This window comes from Dermacentor albipictus, chromosome 1, assembly GCF_038994185.2.
Source record: "Dermacentor albipictus isolate Rhodes 1998 colony chromosome 1, USDA_Dalb.pri_finalv2, whole genome shotgun sequence".
NCBI lineage: Eukaryota > Metazoa > Arthropoda > Arachnida > Ixodida > Ixodidae > Dermacentor > Dermacentor albipictus.
The window spans coordinates 250620488-250639514 of NC_091821.1; the positions used below are offsets into that span (position 1 = coordinate 250620488).

Here is a 19027-nt window from a genome sequence, read left to right on the forward strand (position 1 = left end):
ATTTGTATATAGACACTGTTGACATAATAGGTGCCATACCGGTGCCATAATAGGTGCCATACTGGCCTCAAAATTGTACTGGACAGAGCAGTTTGTTTCCTATGTGAAGCTCGACCTCCCATTACATGCTGTGCAAATAACCAAGCTCAGTTTGTTTTGACGTACTACACAACATTCAGTGTAATCTGTTTTTGATTCTAAAGAAGTGCCAAACACCACCTCTTTTTCAAGGACGTCATGGGAATATTTGGCGAGACCTTTTTCAGCCCCTCATAATGGAAGTGTGGTCAGCCAGCTTTGCTTGGATGCCTTTATAGATTTCTGCTCCTGATCATTGTGTGCTATCAAATTGCAGAAGCCTATGCAACTGGTGCAAGGCATTACGTGTTTCTGTAGTCGGATACAACTTTAGGAGGCTGCGGAATCTGCACTTTAAGGCAGGTGAACGCAAGCCTGCACCAGTGGGCACGCACTCGAGACTGATATCATGCCGCCAGACAGACTAATATTGCTCATTGGAGAGGGACTATTTCTTTAGACGTGTAGGCAATCGGCTGCTGCGCTTTGGTCATCTGGGTGGGGCCTCTCCTGTCTTCTGAAGTTTTATCCGACTGTAAAGGATGCTGCTTTTCATACAACACAAAAGGACAAAGTGTACAATTATTTGGCCTATGAAATGGATACATCAGAAGTGTGCTATGCAAGGGCTTAAGATGTGTGAAATATGGTACATGCAATTATAAGACAATGTTAAAGAATATGTGGTATCGAACATGCATGTAATGGCACATTTGAATCGGGGAGTGTTGCAGTCATATGCACAGTCTATAGGTGATAGCATTATTAAGCTCCTGCTGTTTCCTTTCTTCATTGTGAATTACACACACCGTTCATCTTGTGGCTAATGAACACGCACTGTATTCTTGCACATAGAAAGAACAAACAGCATGATGACGTGTATGCTGCATTAGTGTATTTTTTATTTACATGGTCCAAGAGTGGCACAGGTTGTCTTACGTTTTTGCCTATTTTGAAGGGACACAAAGTGCATGTTACAGGTCTCCTAATATGCACAGCACAATGTTTACTGCAATAATTTTATTCATGTTCTTGAATAATAAACAAAATATTAAACTGAAAGCTCCTTTATAAGGTGCCTTCTGTGGGCTCGACAGGACAGCAGTGAGGGCACCGATACTACTGTTGCGGAGCAGCCCTCTGGACCTTTGCCACACTCTCAAGAGCACGTGCCTGGCGCTCGCCTACTGCCACCAGGCGGTTGAGTGGCTCCAGCAGCAGAATGTTTTGCTGCAAAAAAGTGTATTGGAATGAATCAGCCACATACAAACCATTATTTACAAAGAAAAATGCTCGTTGCACTATTAGTACTAAGTGCCCTTAAATGTGGAAGCCTCTAGTGTAGTATGCTTAGTAAAACAATGCGTTGGGACAACATTGCTTTATTTTTCAAAACTGGGGTTTTCTTTTTCAGAGCCAATTGTCATGTTGATTAGTGTGCCAGCAGCTGAGGTGGCCCTGCACCTTCACGAGTCTCTACTGTCAGCACTACAAACCTATTTTTGTTCGCTGCAAAACAAATGCCTCACCCTACAATCCCGTCTTATACGAGCTGATTGCATCCTATGCCTACAAACATCATATTCTTGTCCCATTACGCAATTTTCTACCATCCTTGGCTGTAGTTCTCTCACCTTGACATTCATTCTGTAATGCTTATGTAATCACCTGATATGAATTGGCAACAAGTGATCGAATACGTGCATGGCCTGCCTGCCGATTCCTTTCTTTTTTAATCTCAACTGGCATATCAGTTGCCACGGTTTACTACGCCACTGTCTTCCTGCCTTAATGCTATCTGCAACAATTTTTGTTACTTCGCTTTCTACACCGTCCTTGACATCTCAAGTTTCTTTGTTAACCTCCAGGTTGATGTCCCATATTGCATAACAAGTGGAATAGAATGATTCTAGACTTTTTTCAAGGATATCGGTAACGTGGCGATCACGATTCGGTAATGCCTTCCATGTGCTGTTCAACCCATGAAATTTTTGTATAAGTTTCCTGCTTTATATCAGTACTTGCTATTGATATTTCACTTGGATAAAGATACTCTTCCATAAATTTTCTAGCTTAATGTCACTCATGAATTTCTGTTGCCTCACCAAGTTAGTGAAGGTTACCTTCATCTATTCCATATTTTCGCGGGCCCACTTGCACGTAAAAGCACGAACACTCATTGGTTCTCACAGCCTTCTTTAAACTGCTGTACATTCAGTTCGTTACGACGAAAGTGACTTAATCCGTGCACTCTTATTATGCTAAATATGAAACAGTAGAAATATACTTATCTGCAGTTTGTCGAAGTCTCCTTCACTGTGTTGGTAGCGAGATCCATCGTCGGTACCACCTCGTCGCATCGTAGCTATATAGGATGTCTACCTTTTGCCCACACTATGTAATGTTCGTGACGCTCGCAGTCACGCAGAGTGGAGGAACTCAGCGCACTCGCAGAAGCAGCACCGGACAAGTTGTTTCTTCAGCACTTCGCCGTGAACAGTAGGTGCGCGTTGCGATCTGTAAAATCGCCGAAGCTATTGGCAGTCTTACCGGGTGCACGGGAAGATTGCCCACGGAGGAACAGAACTATCCAAGAAATAGTGGCCTTCGTCGAGCCTGATCACTACGTCGCGCACTGCAAGCTCGTTGTACGGGTTTGTTTACACCGGGCTTCTCTGATGCTTAGCCGCCATGCTTGCCCGGTGAATGGATGTGATGACGCCACTACAGCGCTCCCTCGTGGTATAATGCGAAGCGTACTAAATTACTAATTAGTCTAAGACGCATTCAGTGCACATCTCGTAAGCTTCAAAATGCTTCTGAACCACGTTAAAGTAACTAATAATATTGTACTAAATGCATTTGTTTTACAACTTGCTTCTGCATGTAATGCACTCGGTGGAACGACAAACAAGTGAAAGAAGGCACGACCATGCACCGACGGTATGATCACGTGAGCCCCAGTTTGTCGACCGCCCAGAAGGCAACGCCCAAGGAATGATAGCCAGCCAGAGTGAATCTAGATAAACCAATGAAACTGGAGGCTTGTCGAAAGATAAACTGTGTCTCGGTACCATTCGTGCTTTCATCTTGGGGTGTCGCCAGAGCTCGTGAAGATCCCGAGTTTCGCCAAACTCGACGCATCCTGCATAGCACCCCAGATTATGATATGGGATGGCTCGCACACCTTGCAAGACAGTATTTTAACTTCTGTTATTTTGTATTTTCTCACGTGCTTTTATTCAATGGTTCTGCTATATGGTTGCTATGAAAGTAATCGTGATCTTTGCAGCAATATGCCTACGCCTGTGAGATTTGGGGTTGTCTTCTCTAACATAAACCCTTTAGAGTAAGCGTTGAGGGCATATCCATTTGGGCGGACAAATTTTTGCTGTTCGAGCTACATGCCTAAATTATGGGGTTTTACGTGCCAAAACCACTTTCTGATTATGAGGCATGCCGTAGTGGAGGACTCCGGAAATTTCGACCACCTGGGGTTCTTTACCGTGCGCCTAAATCTAAGTACACGGGTGTTTTCACATTTCGCCCCCATCGAAATGCGGCCGCCACAGCCGGGATTCGATCCCGAGACCTCGACCTCGTGGGGAGGAAGCGTACCGTCTTCCGCCGCGCGTAAGGGGAGGGGGAGACTGGTGCGCGTTCCACTCCGGGCGGCCCTGGCGGCCGCGTGCGTGTCCGACGGGGCCGCTGTATTTTGAAAGACGTCTGCGACGGGGACATAGTCCGCCGCGCGCTGTGTTTCCATTGCTTATAGTTCATGTTGATGCGAGATGCAGCACTCAAGGTCACTCGCGCTGGGTCTCGTTGCTGCTGGATTCGCTCGCTGCTGCTGCCGCTTTTCCTCGCTCCAGCGTTCTGACAGCGAGTTTCCGCGGTAATCGACTGAGTTGTGTTGATGTTTGCTTGTGCGGGCGTGACACCGTTCTTATTAATTCAGTTACTGTGCCTCCGTTTACAAGTTTATACAACCAATAAAACTACTATCCTTACTTCGTATAGCTGTCCCCTAATTTGCTATCGCGATCGATGCTTCGCCTTTCGGATGAAACTGCGACTTTCCCTTTTTTTTTTTGGCTGTGGCAGAAGAAGGTGACGGGGCAGAAAGCCGTCATCGGGAGAAATTATATAAAAAAAATATTTCGGGGAAACAAAGAACACTTCCGCGCCTAAACTGACGCGTGCAGTCCAGGCGCAGGAACGCGTCAGGTCGACCTTTGTTAGGGCCAGACCAAAGCAGTCCGTCACTCGACCAAGTCTCGCTTTTCCTCGTCGGACAGCTGTCCCATTCGGGAGCGCGGGACACAGACGATGACAGCGCGTCAAGGCAGGCTCGCGTGCGCCGCCGCAACTTCGTTGCCCCGCTGTTGCCTCCGACTGACGGGCTGCCGCCGTGAGCGCGGCCCGAATAACAGGCGGCCGCTGGGGGGGCGCTCCTAAATCAGCGCCTGGCCCGCTCAGTATCAAGCATCGCGGGGATTAAGCGAGCCGGCACGAGGTGTCGGCGCCCGCGGCGGGGTGGGTGTGCCCCGGCGCGCGCGCGCTTGGAACGGGGCCAATGCCTCGAGGCGGCGGACACCGCGGCCCGGCCGGCCCGTCAAGCGGACGAGTAATGGCCGCTCGCCTGGGACCCGAGCCGTCGCGTGCCCGGGCACTATTTCAGCCCCGGCTCGACCGATAACGACGACACACCGCCGCAACGCGTTCCCGAGAGCAGCTTCTTCGCCCGTGGCGCCGGTGAATTTCGGCGGGAAAAGAAAAATACCACTCCTTCCACCCAGCTTTCCCGCCGAGAATGCCTCGCGCCGGACGTGTGCCGCATATATTGCCTAGTGCCCCTGTTTGTGCCCCCGCCTACGTTTCGGTTATATCCGTCGTCTTCGAAAGGTTTATGCTTGAAAACGAAGAATGAAAAGACGGCGTGCGCAAAAAAAAAAAATGAATAGTTGCGCCGAAATGTTTCTTCCGCGGCTGCCACACCCCCTTCCACCCACACGCCTCACGGAAGGAGTGCGCCATCAACTTCGATCCAGAGCGAACGGTTGTTGATTTCACTCATCTTGCGGACTTCTTTTCCAAATGGTTTATTCTCGCAGGGGTCGATCGCATGGATGGCGCATTTTTCTAAACAGGAAAAAAACACATAATCTGAGAGAACAGCAAAAGAGAGAAGAGTAATGCTGAAGGAAAATATATATATGCGTCGACAAGAAATGAAGTCTTTATCGACTGTTTTGAGATCTAGGAAACTTTTTGAAAAGATGCATCGCGGTAGTTTATATTCTGTCGGCTTTTTCCCACTCTGTCTCTAGCTTCATGCCCTCTTTTCTCTTTTTCTCGCTCTGCTATTGAAAATGACAGCTGGTAACGTTCTGCCACATTGTTAGGGTGGCTGCAGGAGTACCGTTCTGGCCCTGACAGTTTCAGTGTGGGAGTCTATATTTATGCCTTATTCTTTTGTTGGAAGCAGGCGTTACGTCGCGGTTTACGGAAGAACGAAGAATTACTAATCGATCACTCAGCTAAAGGTTGAAAGCCAGAGGCCTTCGACTTTTACATCCATGGAATTGAGCACTGCTTGCTGCACATAGGCGACTAATGATGCGGCATTGGCTTCTCGCTTTCTAGAAACAACGACCAAACTGTCATTTTCTTTTTTTTATTAGGAGTATTACGTTGATAAACCCAAATTGTTTGTTTTTTTTCTAGATTTTTGAAAGCGTAATCTGCTGCATTATTGTATAATTTAGGATCCTAAAGTTTAGAAAACAATGCCGTAAAGGTTACTCAATCAATTTTACTCTTCGCTGAGGTGTGTGGACACAGAATAGGCTGCGGCACAAGGATATCATAACAGCACGTTCAAGTTCACAAGGCTGTTCATTGTGAGTGGCTTTTATTGCTTCTGCGTGACAATGGTAGCTGCGGTAGCTCGCGCCTTCTGAATGTGGCGCTTTTCAGTGCTGAATAAACATTCTCGGTCGACATATGTGCATACTTATCAAGATTTTAATCTTTCTTGCATTTGGAAGATATTCTTTAAACGCAGTCGGTTCATAAATACAGATCAATAAAAAATGGGAGACATGGGGATTAACCAGGATATACCTTTGATTAGCTATGCTGTACTGGGGAAAGGGAAAGGGGACTGAAAGAATTAGAGCGATGGAAAACAAGGGGGGGAAGAGAAATTACTATACGTGAAACTATCTGTGCGAACGCTGCAAAGCAAAGCCTGACCAGGCGTCCCACACATACGGTGTCACAAGTACATGCAGCGTCGCACAGTTACGGTCTGTCACACAATCCAGTATCTTTTGGTAAATATATGAAGCAGCTCAAATAATGCAGATAAAACAAACACACTGCGGGACAAAATAAAACTATCTTTCTCGCCATAATTGAAGCATCCCACCGCTGCATGATTAAGCGCTGTGTTTGCGTCACACTCGTAGTGTCACAGTGCTAGCAAGTAAGGATTACGTCGTGTAAGTGAACACGAAATGCTGTACACTAACCCCGTTCGATCGGCCTCTTATACTATGAGGGAGGGGAACAACCAAAGAGAGAGCAGTATAGCGGAAGTGCGCCTGTATTCAAATACAACTGGGATAGCCGCCACCGCTCATTTGGGATAATTGCTTGCCCTCGCCAGCCACACCCTTCAAACAAGGCACAGCTCAACAACTTCCCGGTGGCCGCCACGGTGCTACAGGCGGAAGGCCTGATCAGTTCGGCGCAGCCGCACCGCGCGTAGTGGTTAAGAGCGCCAGAGTGGCGGCTGCCTGATTAAGCTTTAGCGCGTCGAATCGATCGACCACGCGCAGGCCGGGCGGGTCTGCGACCTGCACAGTTTATCGACTGCCGCTGTAAGCCATTCGACAGTGACGCGTAACACACCGTCGCACACGAGCGCGGCGCAGAGAACCGGACGCAGAGAAGCGTGCTCGGGTCGTCTCCGGTTGGCGCGAGCTGGTTGCGAAGCGGCCTGCGTACACGGCGATCCTCAACAGGCGTTGCGCGTAAGCCAGGGACGTGCAGCATCGCGCGCTTCGGAGCAGCATGCACGCTATCAGGCGAGGACGTTGTGAGAGCCTGAGCAGAACGTGAGAGTACAGGAGTAGAATCCACGAGATTAGGAAGTTTGCGGGCGCAGGTCGGGCTCCATCGATGCGCACGGCGGGGGTATACGGAGAAATCTGAGAGAGAGGCTTGGAGGTAAATAGGTTAATATTATGATGATGACGACGACGATGATGGCCAGTGAAATTTCTGCTATGAGGTCTGCGAAAGCGTTACTAAACTGTCAATAAAGGTAGTAGTACATGCCACTGATTCAATTAGGTCGTTGCTGCAAAAATTGGTCTTATTCATGTGCCGCCGAAGTTTGAGACAAGCACACTGCTCCTGTACATCCGGTGGAAAAAAGAAACATTACTCTTAAGCACGCGCCTTATACATAATGGAGGGCACCGTGTTTGTTTGGATACAAGCTCGCAAGCTTAATGCTGTATGACATGCGTCCGTAATGTGATAGAGACACAGTCGTATACTTTCGACGGTGCCTTGGGAGAAAGCAGTTCTCACGGAAACCGCCCAAGCTGGCAGCTGCGCTCTCGCCTCTTCGCGATGACCAAGATTTCGCACGGAATCAGCGGGGCGTCTCAAAAACGATGAAGCACACTGTGTGCCAGAGCGTTCGTCTTTGGTGTCGCGAAGAAGACAGCAGAGCGGTGCCTTTGTCGGTCCAGCAAATACGTGGCTCCCTGCGCGGTGGCACTGATGACCAGTCGTAGATGGCAGCAGACCACCGGACTGCATGGCCACCTCGCGACCCGTTCGGCCGCTTTGTTGCCACGCCGACGAGCGGCGGAGAACATAGCCGGGCCGAATGCGGCAGCCGGCTATCGATTCGTGGCCTAACGGCACTCGCGGGGCCATCTCGAGCGAAAAAGGCGTATATAATTTCTTTCGCGGCGGGAACGTTGACGCGTGCGTCTGTATCCAGGCGGCTGCCTCGCTCCTACGCCGGGCAAATTAGGAGCTCCCGCAAAACGCGGGCTTCGCCCTCGATACGACTGGCTCGGAAGCGATGCCGCCCGGACAGGAATAATCGGCGCGCACGCGGATCAGAGCGCCCGGATCTCGTCGCAGGCTGCAATGGAAACGTCGGCAGGCCGCGGTGCGCGGTGAAGAAATACGCCCGGTGCCGTTATTTCGCGCTATTCTCTCCGGGGCCACAGGACGTGACGACATCTGCTCGTACGCTGAGAGCAGAGCGCTTCGAAAGAATGCGCTGCCTCGCTCGTCCGCCCCTCGCTTTCACTCGGTGCCGCTCTTTTGCCGGTCGTGAAGAAATCCAGGCACGGCGCGCGGAATTACTTTCACTTGGAAGGCGATGCTCATTTCTTCCGAGGCAGCATGACGGAATATTGACAATAAGGTTGTCACTTACGCGTATAGGAACCACACCTTGCGCAGCGCAGCAATTTTTGCAGATCCTAATATGAAGGTGCTGTATTTCAAACTTATAACTTGACGAAAGCGTCAGACACAAGAACGGCGCCCACTTCTTTGGGCAGAAATAAAGTTCCACTTTTCGGTAGTTAGAGCGCACGTAGAATGGGGAAGAAGGGCTGGTTGATAAAAAAGGTAGTCACTGCAATTCTAAATTTATAGCCAGCCGACAGCCATGTTGAAGAGAATTCACAAGAGTTCATTGTTGTAAAACGAAATTTATGGTTGGTTGGATCAGCGCGTGCCGACCCCCGTAGGAAGCATGATGTACAACAACAGAGCTAATGTTCGGTGTGGTGACGATACGTATAGCTTCATAAATGTTCTCGCCTTATCACGTTTGGACAATAATATTAGCTATAGTACTTTTCATAAATGGTTTTCGCCAAACATGTTTACATCACAAGCTGCTACGTTAAGAGGGGTCGGGATGTAGGACTTGTTTTTACGAGTGCTTGTTTTTTTACTGTTTACTTGTATGTTTTTTTTTTCAAGTCGTAAATTTGAATGAGTCCATGAGCCAAATATTTGCAGCTTTGAAAGGTGAGGACATCCAAGTGCACACAGCGTTATTTGTACGATTTCCGATCTGTGTTAATATCATCTTCCATACAGTATAGGGAATGTATCGAACACATTTCTATCACTGACGTTTTAATTTTCAGTGTGTCTGGCGTTGTGCTTGGCCGTTGTAATGCAAACATAATTTTCACTCTATTCTACAGTGTACTTGTATCATTCGCCGCGATCACTTGTCGAGTTGGTGATAATGTAGGCGAGGTACCAACTATAGCAAAATACATAAATGATCACAGCGTGACAGAATGTTTATCACGCCGTTCCTGGATGCGAACAGTGCATTCAACAACTGGAGACTGGCTGGATACGAGAAAGATATACGAGTACTTAATGCGCGGCAGCAACTGCACCGGCACGAGGAATCTCAAGCCTAAAAAGTGTTTTCCTGGACACGTAGATTGAGGGGCTTTTGTCTAGGAGATGAATAATCGCGTTGCGCGAATGGCGCATAACATCCCTGGCGTACTTCAGGCAAGTGTCTGGGCAATCTGGGGCGGCTCTTTACATTTGTGTTTCGACAGCACTGCTTAAATGGAAGTGAAGCGATAAAAAGTGAAAACCATGGACCAGCATACTTGGAGCCTCGCTTTATTCTTTTTTTTTAGTTTCGCATACCAGCGGGCTATATGAATTTGTTCAGCAGTCAAAGTTGGGGCATGTGCCGCTTGCTTTCCGTAACTACACTCGTGCTCCTAATGCGAGGTATCATGGCAAGGGATAACGTCACGTGACTGCGATTATTCCCCTGCTCCAAATTTTATCCATCGCTGGTACTCGGAATTTGATTAAGCGTGTGAGAAACTTCCCTAAAGTGGGCGTCATAGGTTACAGTCTGCAATTTCGGTGCACGCACCCACGCGCACGCACGGGTGTTGGAAATCTTAAGAGAACAGCAATGTTTCCCAAGAGCGGTTCTCGCTGGGCGGGGAAAAAAACACACAATCATGTCGGCAAAGCAAGAAAAAAAAAGGGGGGGGGGGCTCCAATCTACGCTGTGAAGGCGGTTGGCCAGCGAAGCTGTGGTATCACCTGATCCGGTAAACCAATGTGACGTAGACTTGAACTGGGTGTCCTGCCGATCCTGAGCACGCGCTGTTGTGCATATTGAGGTAGCTGTTCCCGTCGCCGCTCATCGTGTTCACGCTGCTCTTCGGGAGTCCTAACTATGCGTGGCTTCTTGATAGCTCTATCAGAACACAAATGAAATGCGTGTCTAGGCGGGGTCTTCTTTTAGACATGAAAGCATAGTTACGTCACTCTATGCTTCGTATGTTACAGTTGCCGCTTCCCATAAACTGCAGCTTACGCAACCGTAATCTTTACTGGGCAACGCTTGCGGTGAACGCTACGCGCGGAAGCGAGCTTTCTGCTTCTTTTTAAATGCGTAAGCATTCCTATGCTTACTCAACGATGAAAACCGTCCGTCTTTCCGTCACTTAAGACGATTGCTTTCAAGATAGGGCCCGTAACAGCGAAGGAATTCACCTTCGTGGCATAGTTCGTGCTACCTCTCGCTTCAGCATGAGTTAAGCGGCGAGAACACAGCGCTCCGCGAAGCTATCGGCACTCGCTGCACTCTGCCCCCATCTCGGATCGCTTTCAAGATACGGCCCTCGCGGCCACGCCATACGCAGCCGGAGTATGGTTGATCACGGTTCATAATTCTTCGACGCCGATGGATAAGACGCTAAAAAGAGATAACGGCGTATAATGATGGTAACGTCATCAGCGCACCTGGCGCCGCCACCTGCAGTAGTTTGCGTGCGTCATCGATTCACCTTGCACCGCCATCCGCAGCAGTTCGTGTCGTCGCAGCGCTGTCGTTTGTACAAGTCGGGTGACGTTTAATAACATTGGTAATGACATCGGGCTGCGTGGAGATGAGCACATGGCACAATACTTACGCACACTTAGACAACTTCCAGAGCAGTTTCTGCGTGAATTTTTGTCTTTGCCCTAAATTTTTGTCTGCCCTACACAGTCGGCGTCGCCACTTCCGCGGATGCGCTGCAAGGAAGCCAGTGACGCACGCGGCGCACGGCTCTCCCTGTGATTGGTGGAGTTTTTGGCCACGGACACGACCAATGCATTGAATCGGGGGGGGGGGGGGGGAGGGCAGAGGTCTACAGCTCCGCTGTAGAACTCAGAGAAACAAGCAACTTCTGTCAGTGCAGGCTTTCGTATATATATGTGCCTTTCGGGACACCGCACCCCGCCACATTTTGCTCTATCTCTTCAAGGCCATTCAATTCCTCGCTTGACAATGATCAGCTGGTCCGCTTTTGGTGGCGCTGAGTACAGAGTAATACAGTGATAACTCTGTTTCATCAAAATTAGCTGGTGGCAAACCTGGAGCGATAATCGCTGACTCCCGTATATGTGGAGGACGGTAGCACACCATATGACGATAATTGTGGTGCAACGCGAGCAGCCCGTTAAGGTCGCGCCCGAATCCAGGCCCCACAAACTTTGCAAGAAAGACGGCTGGGAATAAATATGTTGTCCGGACAACCCTTTCGTAGCTCTGGTTCGGTCAGCACGGCCAAAAGTTGCGGCGCCAGCGCTCCCGGTAGCCCAAGGCCGGGTTGGTCGTTCGCCGATTTTCCGAGGCCGACATATATCTCGGCTGAAGAGCCAGCCAGTCTAGCCGAACGTCGGCACCCAGCCCTGCCGCTTGCTATTGATCCACTCATTGTTCATTTTTAATATTGGTAGCCCGAGCTGTGTATCGACCGGGTCCCGGTCGAAGAACCCAACAGCATGCGTGTCAAGACAACAGTCCACTCGTGTTTATAGCGCTGGGCATTTTATGCCAGAGGGGGGGAAAAGGGTAGCGGAAATAGAGGGCAAGGAAAGGCACGTGTAGTTCCAGCACGCAAAGATAGCTTGTGCTCGTTGAACTGATACGATACATCTTCCCCTTCAACGCCGTTGGTTTGTCTGCTGGAAGTTTTGATCGTATCCCAGACGTTCAGGAGGACGGGTGTGACGCAGCGACCTTCGTTGCAGCAGAACTTGTGGCGAAGCTGGCTGTGTACAACTTGCCGCTGGCGCCCTTGACGAGTTGAATGTGCGAGATTTTAGAGGCCGGAACTTGGTCTTCATCGTAATACTCTTCGCCTGTAGTGTCCTCGGAAGGTTCGCTCGTTGCCAAGAGGTGCTGCCAATGACGGCGTAAGGTGTTACGGTCCTGCATTTCCACATAGAAGGAACGTGGTCCGACTGATCGAAGCACCTTGGCTTTTCGTGCCCATGCCGTCCCCTTTATGCGAACGACTTCGTGGTTCTTGAGGCCTGGAAGTACGCGTCTGTTGTGCTTGCTCTGCTTGTGCTTTCAGACTCGCGTGGCAGCAAGGGCTCCGAAGTCTCCGAAGGCGCAGACGTCTTTTTTGCAGCAGCTCCCCTGGTGACCGGCCATCCTCCAGTGGACTTGTTCTGTAATTCAGGACGCCAAGCCAAAAATTTTCATTCGCATCCTTTGTCATTTTTAGAATGCGCTTTATTATCTGTACACCTTTCTCGGCAACACCGTTTGACTGAGGGTACTCTGTGCTGGATGCGACATGTTTGAAATCGTACTGCTGAGCAAATAGCGCAAATTCATGGCTGGCACACTCTGGACCATTATCTGTGCAAACTTCGGTCGGTATACCATAACGGGAAAATATGGCCCCCAATTTTCGTATCACAGCACTGGCTGTGGTATTAGGCAATAGTTCCACGTCAGGGAAGTTCGACATTGAGTCATAGGCACACAGGTAATGTTGGCCGCCGTACTGAAACAAATCAACACCAACACGGTACCAGACTTGTGTGGGTGTTGGGCGCAAGACGAGTGGTTCTGACTGCTGTTTATCTGCATAAGTCCGGCGTAATGGACATTTGTGGAATTGCATTTTAATATCAGCATTTAGGTTTGGCCAGTATACCAACTGTCTTGCTCGGGCTTTTCGTTTTCCAATGCCGAGATGCCCTGCATGGATGCGCTTTAATATGTCCAAGCGCATGCTATTTGGCACTATTACCTTCGTTCCTTTCAAAAGGATTCCTTTTACTACAGAGAGCTCAGAAGCAACATACTTTAGCGGACCTTCCACAGCACACCCCTGCGCAAGCTTTTGTAGTACCTGGTTGAGATATATGTAACGCCGCTCGGTCTCACTTGCAAGCCTTGAAGCGATTCTTTCACTTACGAGGGCCGATACTACGGTGAGTCCGTGAACTTCGACGTCACTTGTGGGCGAGGCTGTCTCATGTTGAGGAGCACGTGGCCGGGAAAGCATGTCTGCCACCACCATCTGCTTTCCGGGAACAAAAGACAAGGTGCAATTATGTTTTAACAACCGCAGAAAGAAACGTACTCTTGGCGGCATATCAGCAATGGCTTGTTTTGTGTGTCCATTAATGGGCAATGGTCGCTCTCAAGAAGGAACGGGTGGCCGCATACAAAGTGATAAAATTTTTCACATCCGAAAACCAACGGCAGAGATTCCTTTTCGATTTGCGAATAGCGTTGCTCCGATTCGGTCAGAGCTCTTGAAGCGTAAGCCACAGGCCTCCAGCTACTTCCGTGACGTTGCATCAGCGCCGAGCCGACACTGCACTGCGACGAGTCTGATGTTATCTTTGATTCTCTGCCGGGCTCGATAATTGCTAGCAGTGGCGATTTACTCAGCTCTTTGCATATAGCCTCCCACTCGCTCTCATGATTAGGCGTCCAGTCAAACACAACATCGTTTTTTAGCAACGAACGCAATATGGAAGTGCGCTGAGAGAGCGACGGCACGTATTTGCCACAGCAGTTGACAACGCCCCAGAGCCTCTGTGCCGCTAGCTTGTGCTGTGGTGCCGGCATTTTCAGCAGAGCTTCGACCAAAGCAGGGTCAGGACGTATGCCCCTGTTGCTGCTAATGTCACCAAGAAATAAAACTTCCTAAACACCGAACAGGCATTTTGACGCATTAAATGTCAGCCCCGCTTTTGCTGCTGCTCGTAGTGCGTTTCTCAGCCTATCATCGCGTTCTTCTCTTGTAGCGCCCCAAATGAGCACATCATCCCAATATACACGCACACCCGGCTGGCCATCGAATATCTCATTGAACGCCTTCTGAAACACTTCGCTTGCCGATGAAATGCCAAAATGCAGTCAAAGAAACCGATAACGGCCAAAGGGAGTTGCGAACATGCGTATTTTGGAAGTTTGGTCATCCAGAGGGATCTCATGAAATCCGGTGTTAGCGTCAAGGCGAGAAAACATCTTCGCGCCTGCCAGCTCCGCTTCTATGTCTTCTCAGCGAGGCATATGATAATGCCCCCTCTTAAGGGATTCATTAATTTTTCTCAGGTTGATGCATACCCGCAACTTGTCTTCTTTAAGCACGATGACCAGTGGGCTTACCCAATCTGTCGGGCTGCTAACTTTTTGAATGATGCCCTCCGTTTCCATTCGCTGTAGTTCCACACGGAGAAGTTCTCGGAGCGCCAAAGGTACTCGTCATGGCTGGCTGGACGACGGGCACAGCATCGTCGCGGAGGGGGATCCTGTATTCGCGCTGCACACGGCCTGTTCCCTTAAAGAGCTGCGGAAATCCCTCGACGACCACTGAGCTGCTGCTCGTTGTTACAGCATCAACATTCCGCTTGATAAGCCCCAAGTCCTCGGAGAACTTAAGACCCAGGAGGGCGCTGTGGTCTTAGCTAAAAAGTCGATGTATATCTTACGGTCACCAATCGTAACGTGCGTCGAAAATGTGCCGAGCTGTTTGATGACGTTGCCGCTATACGACCGTAGAACTGCGCGACTAGTCTTGAGCGAACCGGCTTTCAATTTTCGAAAAAGCGACAGAGGTATAAGCTTTGCTTGAGACCCTGTGTCGATCTTGAAGTTGATGTCCTTGCCTTCAATATTTGTCGTCGTGATCCAGTCGGTCACTGCTAATATTTACGATGGCGACGTCCAACACATTGAAATCATCGTTTTGGTCCTGCGTCTTCGAATCGTGCTGTACCTCACGGACGGTTTTTCTTGTTTCGCAGCACGAGGCAAAATGGTTACGCCCTTTGCACAAGTAGCATGTTTCCCCGTAGGCTGGACAGCATCGTGCTGCATGTGTTCGGCTGCAGCGGGAACATTTAAAGACCTGCCGTGGTCCTTACGCAGCGCTTCGGCTCGACGATGCTGCAAGCACCTGAAGTTCCCCGTCTGTTTTCCGCCACAGCGCGTTCTCGCGTGCTGACGTTTCCGCCGCCTTGCATAGAGCAACAGCTTTATCCAGGGTAAGCAACTTGTCCATTAGCATCTTCTCTCGGAGCTTCGGGGAGTTAGTACCAAATACAATTTGGTCCCGCACCATCTCGTCCATCATCGTTGCAGTCCATCAGTTGCAGAACTGTTCTTGTCTCTTCAGCGCGCGAAGGAACTGTTCAAAAGGTTCAGCTTCGTTCAGGACTCGAGAGTGGAAGACGTAACGCTCATGAATTATGTTTTGTTGCTCGACGTAGTATTCCTCAAATTTATCTATGGCACTCGCATAGAGTCATGGCAGTCGCATAGTCCTCACCAGCCACGCTGAAGAAAAGTGCTGTCTTCGCTGCATCTGACCATGTATCGACCGGGTCCCGGTCGAAGAACCCAACAGCATGCGTGTCAAGACAACAGTCATTTTATACCACAGCGAGGGAAAGGGGGTAGTGGATATAGAGGGCAAGGAAAGGCACGTGTAGTTCCAGCACGCAAATATAGCTTGTGCTCGTTGGACTAATACGATACAAGCTGCTCTCGCCCTCCTCCCTATGTTCGCTTCCACAGCGCCTACTATTCGAACTCGTGTTCATTTTTTCATTTCAATTGAAAGCGTTATTTCAATTGCGGCCATCGCGGCCGCAATTTGCTTCCTTTATTTATTCTTCCGGCGATGAGCAGTCTTCCTTGCACAAAAAGGACGAGAAAATTATAACTGCACGTCTTTCAGCGCTTTATTGCTGCGATGGTGGTGGTGATGGTGTTGCAGCAGGCGGGGTTATCCTGGCATACATAGCTGGCAATTCTTGCGCGTGAACCTCCTATGGATTTTGATCGGAGGTGTTTTGCCAGGTGTCGATGAGCCCCGTGTCACGCAGGAAGGCAATTGCCGGGGGCACTCCGGATTGCCGGGGGCACTCCGGAGAATACGACTTCTTCAAAGGTCCTGTGCGTGAGACCACTATTTTGCAGGCTATAGACCGTCGCTCTCTTTCTTTGTCAGACTGCGGGTTTAGCTAAACGCACTGTTCAATGTCGCCGATATCACCACAGAAGACACAAAGCCCCTCCCCCCCCCCGCGAGGAAGTGCAACATCCAGTCTTCAATTACCAAACCAGGATGTACTCGGAGTTTACAGTCGCACTGTTGACGTTTCTGAAGTCAAGTTGCGAATTATGCAACCGAATATTTCCTGAGTCGTGTGGCACAGTGAATATGTTTGTACAAGGAGTAAAAACTAAATAAATGAAAAAAAGTAAGAAGAAGAACCAAGGGGTGGGTTTTTACCACCCTCTGGAGCATTAGCATCCTTCACAGCCTTGAGGGATATTTTTTAACAAATTCATTTTGCTAGCAGTGTCCGCGTGTGAGCCCGAATAATCTGGAGGAGCAAATTGCAACACTTTTGCATGGCATTCATCTTCACGCCATACTAAACATCTGCTTGGAAGATGAATGAAGGTCATCGGCCCCAGCTTCTTAGGTTGAATGATTGCATAATGCTCCACCGAAATTATCGATATTCTATGGCATGATAAAGCGCTGCTCCCAGTGGAAACTGTTTTTACGTGACAGCTTTAAAGGAGTAGTGGTTGTCCAGATGACCTTACTTAGAGCCTGTCGCAAAAAAAGAAAAGTAAATGCCAGCCGACCGTCGCTGGTAATGACCGCCTGGCCTTTACCTTTCGTTTAGGATCCACATAAGCTTGCGTGAAGAAAATGTGCATTGACCCCATATGGCGTCTACCGACGAATGAATGCATCACGTTGGTTGTGTCAGCTCGTCCCTTCTCAAAAAGAGAGGTTTTAAATGCGTCAGCATTTCTACGAGCAAAAACGTCCGTCCATTCGTCCATCCGTCCGTCACGTAAGCCGATCGCTTTCAAGGTAGGATCCGCAGCAGCGAGCTAACTGGCCTTGGCGCTGCCTCTCGCTTCAACGCGAACAAAGGGGCGAGAATACAGCGCGCACGAAGCTATCAGCATTCCCCGCACTGTCCCCATCGCAGCTCGCTTTCAAGATAGGGGTACGCGCGGCCGCGCCACACGCAGCCGCCGTCGGAGTACGGTTGGTCACGGTTGACGCGGATGGATAAGGCGCTAAAGAGGGAGAACGGCTTATAATGATCGGAACGTCATCAGCGCACCTGGCGCCGCCACCTGGAATAGTTCGCTTGCCTCATCAATTCACCTTGCGCCGCCGTCTGCAACAGTTCGTGTCGCCGCAGCTCTGTCGTTTATGCCGGTCGGATCAAGTTTCATAACGTTGATAGTAACACCGAGATGCGTGGGAGTGAGCGAGTGGCACAATGCTTACGCATACTTAGACAACTCCGAGAGGAGTTTCCGCGTGAATTTTTTAAGAGAGCCGCACTCATTCTGCGTGAGAACCCGTACAACTATGCAAAGTTTCTGACCTGGTGTTAACAGCGCAAAACGTCGACGAGACACGAGACGAGAAGACGACACCACAAGTGCTTGTGGTGTCGTCCTCTCGTCTCGTGTGTCGTCGACGTTTTGCGCTGTTAACACCAGGATGAAAAACCAACAAACCCAAGCTGCTATTCTAAAGTTTCTGAGTTAGCCAGTTTTGTCGTAAGTCATATAAGAATGGCAGTAAGTTTGTTTCAGTCAGCGTTTACTTCCATTTTCATGATGCAGAAATAATGTTAATTCTTTTTTTCAAATAACGTAACATTTATAGGCCAAGCAAAATCATCGTTGTACGAAACTATGTATTAAAAGAGAGAGAGAGAGAGAGAGAGGAAGAAATGAACACGTTTATACGCAAACACTAAAATCTATTTTTGCTATAATGCTGAAATGAGCATGGGAAACTACGGCGTTACTTTCTAAGGAAAGAACAAAGTGGCGAAGAAACGTATTATATTCGTTGCTACCGGAAGATCCATACCCAAAAGGAAAGCAAAGGACACGAACAAAAACAAGAAAGGAACGAGCTGACCAGGTGGAGCATCATTACGCAACAAAAAAGAGTACGTATCTTCCAGTCTTCCCGCGCAGTAAGTCGCACGCACGGTGTCTTCACATTGCGTCAGTGGCAGGGCGTGCGTTAGCCGGAGCTGCAGCATGAGAAACATCTTGGAGTAGGGTCCCAGAGCCTCTGTTCCCGTCTGTATTATTCAGCCTGCGTTCCTTTAGTACGGACCGTCGGCCGAAACGAAGGGGCGGGGGTTGAGCACGGCGCGGCCGGGCGCTCGCGGCCTGCTCTGAGGGGCGATACTTCGCTGGGACGTGACGAGAGCATCGCCGAGCCCTGCGCCATGTTTCGCGATGGGGGTGATCCTCGCGGCGCTCTGTATTCGGGCAGACGAAGCACGCACCGAGTAGGCAGGGCTGCAGCGGTGACCATTTGCCGTCGGCGCTGGGTGGCCCGGAGTGCCGGAGGAGCGCTCTGTTTCCTTGGCATCCTCTCTCCTTTCCTTGGCTGGCCTTGTGCTTTCGACAGCACAAGGGCAGCCGCGAGTGCAGAACATGGCGCCGGTCGAAGCGCCGACTAAAAGTCGATGCTGCAGACTCGAGCGAACAGCGGAGGAACGGTTGGCTCAGTGTCCGGATCGTGCGACGTGTGAA

The 19027-nt window shown here is 49.6% G+C and overlaps 1 protein-coding gene and 1 long non-coding RNA gene across 2 annotated transcripts in view; one reads left to right on the forward strand and one right to left on the reverse strand.

The window, feature by feature from the left end:
* LOC135900843 (uncharacterized) overlaps window positions 1-19027 on the forward strand; it is a 715897-nt gene that overhangs the window by 187733 nt on the left and 509137 nt on the right. The window lies entirely within an intron of this gene.
* On the reverse strand, window positions 11431-15816 carry LOC135900204 (uncharacterized). Its single transcript, XR_010563825.1, has 3 exons — window positions 15753-15816; window positions 13386-13490; window positions 11431-12627 (listed from the first exon to the last, which is right to left on the reverse strand). It is a non-coding gene; the product is annotated as an uncharacterized lncRNA (long non-coding RNA).